Source organism: Staurois parvus, unplaced genomic scaffold (genome assembly GCF_062004578.1).
Source record: "Staurois parvus isolate SC_StPar_1 unplaced genomic scaffold, SC_StPar_1.0 ptg000525l, whole genome shotgun sequence".
Lineage (NCBI taxonomy): Eukaryota > Metazoa > Chordata > Amphibia > Anura > Ranidae > Staurois > Staurois parvus.
Window position 1 is genome coordinate 5,263,982 of NW_028318321.1, and position 10,167 is coordinate 5,274,148.

At 41.9% G+C, this 10,167-nt stretch overlaps 1 protein-coding gene across 2 annotated transcripts in view; it reads right to left on the minus strand.

Moving 5' to 3' along the window:
• Nucleotides 1-9,549, minus strand: part of LOC149451703 (heparan sulfate glucosamine 3-O-sulfotransferase 1-like) — a 192,126-nt gene extending 182,577 nt beyond the window's left edge. Inside the window, exon 1 of one of the 2 annotated variants that reach the window (XM_089690282.1) lies at nucleotides 8,888-9,549. The gene's annotated coding sequence lies outside the window, so the exon portion shown is untranslated. The remainder of the gene's footprint in view (nucleotides 1-8,887) is intronic. The other variant, XM_089690281.1, reaches the window with a different exon arrangement.
• Between the last annotated feature and the right edge of the window lie 618 nt (nucleotides 9,550-10,167).

A 10,167-nucleotide genomic window follows, 5' to 3' on the forward strand; every position in this document is an offset into this window, starting at 1 on the left:
AGTTTTTCTTTTTTTGTGGCTCTCAATACATAGCTACTTTATAGATCTCTAAAGCTGAACTTCACCTGAAAAGGGAAGTTCTGCTTTTTATCATCCCCCCCCCCAAAAATTGGGATTTTATTTTTTCTTTTTAAAGGTGTGAGTACCCATTTCTGGCCAGTATTTGCTCCCTCTTCTACTTGGCTTGCCTAGACGATCCAAGCGGATGTTGGGCCTCCCCCTTCCCTGCCTGCAACCTTGAGGGACATGTAACAGGCCCCCAAAAGGCTATGGGTCCATTCACAAAGTGCAGTGCTGCTCACGTATGCTCAGTGGGGAGCCAGCAGGGAAGCTGCAAGAAGTCACAACTGGCTTCCCACATCCAAGATGGCAGCACTCAGCACCTGAAGACCACTGAAGAACCAGCTTGGATGTGGACAGTGCTGGACCCCTGGACTGGTAAGTGCATATTTACTAAAAGTCAGCAGCTACAGTATTTGTATCTTCTGGCTTTAATTGTTTTCCATACTGAAGATCCTCATTATGCAGCTGTATTGTCCCATATACAAAGCATCTCTATTCAGGTCAATTAAAAACATTACATGGCTACAAATGCATTGTTTTTTGCCTGTGTGCAAGTCTTTAAAAAAAAAAAAAAGTCGACTTTATACTAAATGATAAAACAGTTAGGAATTGTACATGTTTTCCTGAGCCTCATGCTCTGGGCCCTCTGAGAGAAGGCCCCCCCATATAAAATATGATAAAGCAATATTAAAAAAATTCTATTAAATAATAAAAAGTAAATAATAATGAAATAATATAAAATATATAATAATATTACTTTCTTTTATGAAATGTATCTTGAGAAGTAATATCATGTCTGCCATCATCTGTAAAGGTTTTTACCCTGGACAGGTATATTGTATTGTTTTTAAAAAACGAATCTTGGCAGCTCAAGCAAACCACATATAGGGGTTGACTTACTAAAGGCAAAAAGACTGCACTCTGCAAGTCCAGTTTTTCTTAGTAAATGTGAACACAGTAATGCTTTACTTTTTAACCACTTGCCTACTGGGAACTTATACCCCCTTCCTGCCCAGATAATTTTCAGCTTTCAGAGATTGTGCGGTCATGTAACACTGTACCCATATGAAAATGTTATAATTTTTTTCACACAAATAGAGATTTCTTTTGGTGGTATTTAAATCGCTGCTGGGTGTTTTATTTTTTTGCGCTATAAACAAAAAAAGAGCAAAAATTTTGAAAAAAAAATTTTTCTTTGTTTCTATTATAAATTTTTGCAAACAGGTAATTTTTCTCCTTCAGTGATGTGCATTGATGAGGCTGCACTGATAGGCAGCACTGATGGACACTGATAGGTGGCAGTGATGGGCACTGATAGGCAGCACTGATGAGGTGGCACAGATGAGCTGGCACTGGTGATGCTGCACTGATATGCAGCAATGATGGGCACTGATGGGTGGCACTGACTGATGGCACTGATGGGTGGCACTACTGGGCAGGACTGATGGGTGGCACTGATTGATGGCACTGCTGGGCACAAGTGGGTGGCACTGATGGGCACAGATGGGTGGCACTGCTGGGCACAGGTGGGTGGCACTGCTAGGCACAGATGGGCACAGATGGTTGGCACTGCTGGGCACAGGTGGATGGCACTGGTGGGTGGCACTGCTGGGCACTGATGATCAGTGCCGATCTGTTTTCTGACAATTGCCGGTTATCGGCAGTACTTTCCTCACGCTGTAACAGAGTGTTACCTCCAGGGGCGGACTGACCATTTGGAAACTCGGTCACTGCCCAAGGGCCCGTGGTCAGTAGGGGGCCTGGTACCTTTTTCATATGCTTTTTTAGTTTGGGCAAGGACACAGGGGCCCCATGATCCCCTATTGCCCATGGGCCCCATGAGTTGTCAGTCCGCCCCTGGTTACCACATTTACTAAGCTAAGGGGAAAAGGAGTGCAACTGCACTTGCAAAGTACGCAATATATTTGTCTACCATAAACCAACTCTTGAGCTCTTATACTCTTTAGGAAGGTCACCTATGATTGTGCATGTGTGTGATCTCAGAATGATGTCTCATGCATTTTAAAAATGTGCACCAGTCACTGAGAATGTAAACCAACTCTGTATATCAGGGGATCAGCAAGACAGCTAAGCAATTTCTCTTTTTAGAAGCAGAGGTCTCAAAATACTAAAACTAGAGAGTAAAAATAAGTCAGGTAACTAATCTTCAGGAGACATCTCCAAATTGCTAACCCAAGTTCCAGCATAACAGATAGGCAACAAGCAATTTGAGATGGAGAGGTCTGCAAGGACATCCATCATAATTCACTTACGAAAGTTGCATGTTGATTGAATTCTATCTTTGCATCAAATGTGCTGCATGCCAAATAGCAGTTGGAAGTCCTTAGGACAAATGATAATGGCTTTGGCTTCAATACTGGACTGAAGCATCCCGAAATTACATACACTTGTCCTAAAAACATGTGCTCAATCCAAGCTCCTCTAAACTACTGAGCCTCAAAATTGATAAGTGAAGATTCACAAAGGTGACCAATAGAAAGACAGGAAGGGACAGGGCCAAGTTCAGGTTTAGGGCCCATTTACTCTAAATGCATTGGTCCCACTACATAAACAAGGTAATTAGCATTATGTCCTGTTAATGTCCTCAATTCAGACCAATGTACTGTGCGTGGTGGAAAAAAAAAAAGGAGGACTTTTTCGCAGTGCAGCATGTTTAAAACGCACTGTGGTGCATAGAAATGAATAAAATGTCAATTGGTGACTTTCCAGTACAAATAAAAGAAGGAACACCACCCTGTTTCTTCGGGCTGCATAAGCACAGTGTGTACTCTCTACAGTTTCCTATGGTTAGCTCAGTGACTGCGACAGGAAAGAGTACACCATGGGGTTTATTTACTAAAGCTTAAGAGTACAAAATCAGGCTCACTTCTGCATAGAAACCAATCAGCTTCCAGGTTGTATTGCCAAAGCTTAATTAAACAAGCTGAGGTTAGAAACTGATTGGTTTCTGTGCAGAAGTGAGCCTGATTTTGCACTCTCCAGCATTAGTAAATAAACTTGACTGTGCATGTACGGCCCAGAAAAACAAGACAGCGCACGCTCCCATGGTACTAGGGGGCGCTGGTCCCAACGGATCCATCCCTGCAATAACATGGAATGCAGCCATCACTGCCTGCAGAGGACTTGAAGAAACGTGCAATAGGGCTTGCTCTACACTGCAAGGGTTTAATACTCAATTAGGTCCACGGTACCAGAAAACACAATTTACTTACCCAATCCTCCGCTCCCACAGGCTCCCTCCCTAATGCTAGGTCAGTTGCAGCAGCCTTCTTCTTACCTACACTTGCCTACAGTTACAGTTCCAGCTGGATGAGTACAGTTCTAGCTCGTTGCTCACTCTACACCCCAGAAAGTCATAACAAGTTTTATATTCTTTTCACTGAATACAAAACATTCTGTGAATGGGGGGGGGGGGGTGGAGTGTGGTGTTTATTTACCCCTCCTTCAATCTATTTAGTGAAAAGAATACAAGACTTTTTATGAATGGCCTGTCATGGTAGAGCGAGCAACCCACTGTGAGAACTCCAGGTGTATGATCCCAATTGCATAGTTACATTGGTCCAGCTTGGATCAATGTAGACATGTATATCTCACACCCGATGGACCAGCTGGAAAGCTGACACTCATTGTAGTAGTTGATGCTACTACAATGATCACTACCTCTTCCTGGTCCTGTACGCCTGGCTCACTACGGATTGACCACAGGGGGTCACTTGCTCAGCAGAACATCTTGTATCTTTTCAATGAATACAAGGAATTCTTTGGATGAGATGAAAATTTGGGATGTCACCTCTCCTCCTGTCCACCTCATCCAATCAGAGAATGCCTTGTATTCACTGAAAAAAATAAAAGGCGTTCTGTGAAAGGCAGTGGTGCAGAGAAAACAAGCAGCCCTCTGTTTTCAACATACAGTGGGGCAGCTATTCGGCAAAGGACCCAGCGGATAGCGATGGTCACTGTAGCAGTGATGACTACTAGAGTGATTGTCAGCTTCCTCAGCTGTTCATCAGGTATGAGACATACAGTATACTTAGGCTGGCCATAGATGCGTCAAAAAAGCAAATTAAATTTGTATTGATTGTCAAATTGTTCATTTTTTGCATCATCACTGTGCCAGCTGTGACACACGATTTTGATGTTCAGTCGAAAGTGCCTGATCCAACATGCTGGGTTTTTTTTTTGGAAAATCGAAACAATTGATGGCACAATCGTATGAGCTATTTTCATTTTTCAATCAACAGAACTTTCATTTTTTCTCATCTATGGCCTGCCTTACTCTGATCCACGTTAGACCAATGAAATAATCAGAACAAAGTTCTGCTAAGATGTGCTGTGAGCAGGCTTTTTTTGCAGAAGAGACACACAATGTCCCTTTTGCAATAAAACATACCTACTGTATGTGCCTACTCACAGCAATCCTCAGAATGTAACCTGAATTCAGCTCAGCTTACAGAGGACAGGCCGGTCCTGTGCCAAGGTGAACCGCACATGTGCATGCTGGGATGATGTCATCCCTTGCCAGTCAATGAAGATGCATGAAACCAGGCACATAGGAGAAGATGCCAGTGAGGGAGTATTGGAAGGGCAGTATCTATGCCTTTAGTTCCGCTTTAAAGTAATACTAAAGTAATTTATTTTAAAAATAACAAACATTTCACACTTACCTTCTCTGTACAGTGGTTTTGCACAGAGCAGCCCGGATCCTCCTCCTGTCGCTCCTGGCCCCAACCTCCTGTCGGGTACCCCCACAGCAAGCAGCTTGCTATAGGGGCACCCAGGCAGGCACACTCCCAAGCCACTGCTCTGCATGTCCATTCACACAAAGAGCCGCGGCTCGGCCCCACCGTCTCCCTCTCTTGATTGGCTTACTGGCTGTGATTGACAGCAGCTGGTGTCAACAGCCAATCAGGAGTGAGGAGTACCCATAGAACCGAGGTGCTCTGGACATGACTGGATCGGGAGGGGGCTCAGGTAAGGATTAGAGAGAAGGGGCTTCTACATGCATAAGGTTTTTACAGTCATGCATAGAAAAAACCTGGAGAATTTAAAACCACTACCTGGAGTTCAGCTTTAGGGATCAGCATTCTTGTTCCTTGCCAAGGTCATAAATTTAAAGTATAACTAAAAGTAAAACTTTTTTCTTAGTTTTGGATAGAGTGGAGATGAATTGGAACCCTTGTCAGTTTTTATTGCTGCCTGTTCTCCCAAATTTTGGGTTGTCCCCAGAAAATAGAGAGGAAATCTTCCAATAGGGACACTAGTTCTGGTGACCTGGGGGTCCCCAAAAGATACCCTTACTTTGCAGGGATTTCCTGTTTGGCTATGGGACAGAAAGTGAAGGTAAATCTCCCGAATAGGACACAGATGGCAAACATACACCTTACAGGAGTTATAACCTCTCCTTATTCTATCCAAAAATGAAAGAAAAGTTCTACTTTAAAAAGCTGGTGGCAATAAAGCCAGGCAGCTGGCATTTTCTGAAGGAGAATTTTGCAATTGTCTACTCAGATTTCCTTTAAGCACACTATAAAACCATTTCCTTACATTTCCACTTATTACATTGAATGGCTTTAACAAGAGACAAGAGTGGAGTTTCCTTATAATTTCTGTCTTGTTACATGACAATCTTATTTTCTTGTTATAACACTGCAGTTAATATCACCGGTGCCTTGCAATTACTGATGTGCATCCTGCTGTTGATAACTCATTAATGTCATACGTTGTAAATAGATTTGATTTCAAACAAGTCAATAGTGTGAGTGGGAACGACAAGCTAAAATGCTGCGTAATACACAACATTGGAGAAAGACAGCCGGCGCTACCATTTACGACGGTGCTTTATTATACTAAAGATGACCTGCTGTTCTGACCTGCTTTTATCCTATAATGCAACGGACAGGCATTTCATTCTCTGACAGTGGAGGAGAAAGTCTACTCCAGTTTATGATACATTAGAAGGAAGACTGAGAGGTTACAGAATCAAGCTTGTTTTAGCACATTTAAGTGTCAAGCTGGGCACTTTTCTTTAACAGCATAGATGGGTGAAAGCCCTATAGGATGCAGAGCTCCTGCGCTGAACTACTAATGAAATATATTCTGCAAGAGATGATGAATTAAACGCTTTGTGCCACCCAGGGAGAAGGCGTCTTTTACACCTGATGCTGAAAATTTTGATTAAGTAACAATGTAAATAGTACTAATTCCTAGGAAACTGCATCAGCTTGGTTAACTCTTACATCTGATCCTAGCACTCAGATTTATAAAAGCCTTGCAATCACTTATGGCATTGGGCTAGGGCTACACTGGCAATGAAATCCCCTTGCTATGCTAAGATTTAACTACTTAATAGCAATTATTTCATTAGCAGCACAGTATACTAAATGTGTTCAAAATAAGCAGGAGTTAAATCTCTCAACAGCAAAGATAATAATTGGCATATTAGCCCAAGCTTCTACAACATCAAATGTTCTGATATGGCTTATTGATTGTATTTAATAGATAACTCCCGCAAAAGTTACTGGATGAGGATGCGGGGGGGGGGGGTAACTTTTGCTCTTCTGGTCTTGAAAGGAGGGACAAAGTTAGATGCTGTACATGATACTTTGGGGTTATTTGCTAAAACTGGAGAGTGCAAAATCTGCTTCAACTCTGCAAAGAAGCCAATCAGCTTTCAGGTTTTATTGCCTAAGCTTTATTGAACAAGCTGAAGTTAGAAGCTGATTGGCTACAATGCACAGCTGTAGCAGTTTCTGAGTGTGGCAATTTCAGTAAATCCCCCCCTTTATTTGCAGCAATAGTTACCTTATCAGGGCAAGCTTTCTCAGGTCTACAGTACTGTTTGGACCGCCAAAAGTTTGTCCTGAAAAATACTGCTACTACAAATATAAAGAGAATTTTTAACTGTGTTGTTACAAGTGCACTTATATAGTCTAGAGTACTGCTTGGACCTAAAGATGGGGTAGATCCAAAAAAACTTGCCCTAAAAAAATATGTTACTACAAACATAAATATCATTTTTAATGGTGTTACAATGTATAATTTGGTCTACAGTTCTGCTTGGAACTAGTAGATGGGGTAGACCCCCAAAAAGCTTGCCCCAAAAAATTGGCATTACGAGTATAAAATCATTTTTAATTGTGTTGTTAGAAGTGTATAATATGGTCTACAGTACTACCTAGACCTAGAAGATTTGGCTAGACCCCAAACGTTTGCCATAAAAAAAAACTGTACTACAAATATTGTTTGGAAGTAGAAAAGGGGGGGGAGGATTGAACCCTTAAAAACTTGCCCTGAAAAATTAACTGTTGTTACAAATAAAAAGATAATTTTTAACTGCCTTGTTACAATCAGATGATATGGTCTACAGTATTACTTGGACATGGAAGATGAGGGTAGACCACCAAAACCTTGCCTGAAAACACAAACTGGTCCTATAAAGAGAATTTACAAGTTGGTCTACCATGCTGCTTGGACCTAGAAGATGAAGGTAGACTCCAAAAAGCTTGCCCCCAAAAAATAAACTGTTCTACCAATAAAAACAGAATTTTTAAAGGTACTGTGACAAGTTCACTTATATAGTCTACAGTACTGCTTAGACCTAGAAGTTGGAGGTGGACCCCCAAAAGCTTGTTCTGAAAAACTAACTGCTACTACAAATAAAGAGATAATTTTTAACTGCGTAGATACACGTGTACTAATCACCTTTTATTTAAGGGAGCAAATCCCAATCTGGTCCATAAACCCCCCCCCCCCAATCTTCAATAATTATCCTACACCAGCATACACCCATAATATAAATGTCTGAACATTCAGCCTGCTTGGTGATTATAGAGCACTTTATATAGCATCCATATGTTATATGGATTATTTTCCCTTTAAGTTTTCTTAGTGATTTCAAGAAGCTGTATTAAAATAGGATGTCTCTTGAATGAAAGCAGCCATGAACATAACTCTTGAAAAAGTTACAGAAGTAGGAAGATGTTTACCCTACTTCACCTGTGCAATCCAATTGGGTTCTAGTCATGCAGTATCAATATTAAACTTTCAGTCTCCATACAGTAATGGCAACTGACTCAGATAAACAGACTAACACATAATCATATCCTATAAAAAGTGCTATACATGCACTATGAATAGGTGATTTCCTGTAGGGTCCACCAGAATCCCAAAGACAAATCAACTTGTGTGCAGCATTATCAGTCATTTCTGAGCAGTACTAAACTAGGATCTACAGTTGAGTTAGTGCTCCTACAAAGAGTGACTGTCCTCCACAGGTACACCACATTAACAAGTTTAATCCCACAAAGTGCAGTCCAGCACAGCCTTGTTAAAGAACTAGTTGTACATCCTTCAAGCTGTGAGTAGCATAATCCACATTAAACAGAATAAAGCCTATTGCATGCTGAGTTACAGAACAAGTACTGTAGTAATATAGATCATTCAGCCTACTATTTAGCTCCTTTAGCAGAATCATGACACAACCATCCCAATTTCTGCCCATCATCAAACCCTCTCTTACACTAGTGAGCCCTGAGAGGCTCTGAACCACAGGAAGAACATCACATTCTACTTTCAGCAGCTTCAAAGACAAACCCGACAATTACATGTAACAATGCCCAGAGCTTCTATCCCATCCTAGTGCTGCTGCACTTGGCACATTGCCCTTATTGCAAGAAAAGTGAGCATCAATCTGATTTATGAAGCCTGGAGTCAAAGTGGAGCTACTCATGGCAACCCATCACACCAAGGCACCCTTCCCTACAAAAGTGCCCATAGAAGTGTTAAAATAAAAGGAGTAGAGTACCTCTTGATGAGCCATGTAGAGGCAGCTGAGCTGAACTGGATGAAGTCCCCTCCAGCTTTCCAGAGACAAGGGATGAGGATAGAAGAGAAGGAGTCCTCCAGAGCCTGGATCTCACCCACTGCTGAAGCCTATGGCACAGTCTGCTCCAGATAAATGTATTAACGGCAGCCGGCTCATGATTAATTAATCAGCCCCAGTGACCAGACTGGGAGAAGGGAGGAAATCTAGGGAAGGAAAATGACAGATCTGGGTGGAAGAAGAAAAAGAATGCAAAAAATCACAAGCAGCAGCAGCAGCATCAGCCGGATCACTTGCTTCCCCTTCTGCAATCATAATCTCCTCTGCTCCTTGCAAGCTTCATAGGCAAGAAAGTGGCAGCAGCATGACAGTGCTGCGCTGCTGATGTGTTCTCCAGGACAATTGGAGCTGTTAACCAGTTCAGCTGGAGTTGGGATGCTGCGCTTGGATGGAGAGGGTACCAGCTTCCTATTGGACGGTCCGTATCGCTCCCTTATTGGCCATAAGATAGTTAACTGGCTGCTGCCTGTGCATGTTGTAGGTAGCAGGATGCTCAGTGCCCTGCAGGTGCGGGCAGATGTATTATTCAGGGCTAAGCCAGTGATTTAGGAACGACAAAAGATGCATCATGTTCATCATAGAAAAGAAGAGACCTCTGCTGGACTGCTACTGTGATATAACAAGGAACTTTACAAGAGCAGCACTTATGCCTTCTGTATTATATAGGAATTCAGACCTGTAATACAGAGCTGTAAACCTGTAATAATGGAAAAAAAGACACCTGTCATATAAAAGTCAGCCTGCTGTAATAGAAAAGTAAAAGGGACACTTGAAATATAAGATGGACCATTTTTCTGTGTCAGGCTGTACCCTGCTTTGATTACGTTTCTTTGTTCTGTGACTGCCTGGGAAAAATGATATAAAAATTGTCCTTTTTTCCTGCTTTTTTTTTCTCCTGGAAATGCTTTTTTTTCTACTGTGGAGGAGGAAATAGGATATGTGTTTGTTAACCATTTCATTATAAGAGAAGCAGTATAGGGGTTGCTAGAGTGCATTGAAGAGATAGTCTGTACAGGATTGATATTTGGGCTGTGGATAGATGCTGCTGGGTTGTATTATTTGCTGATTTTTCTGGTATTTTGGGGACTCCAGGAGCCAGGTCTGCTGGAGAGACTTGTTCTGCCTCTACAGACACAGTGTGTTCTCAGTGTAATACTGACTAATGAGAAATCCGACTGAGAGAGTGAGACATCTCCCATCCC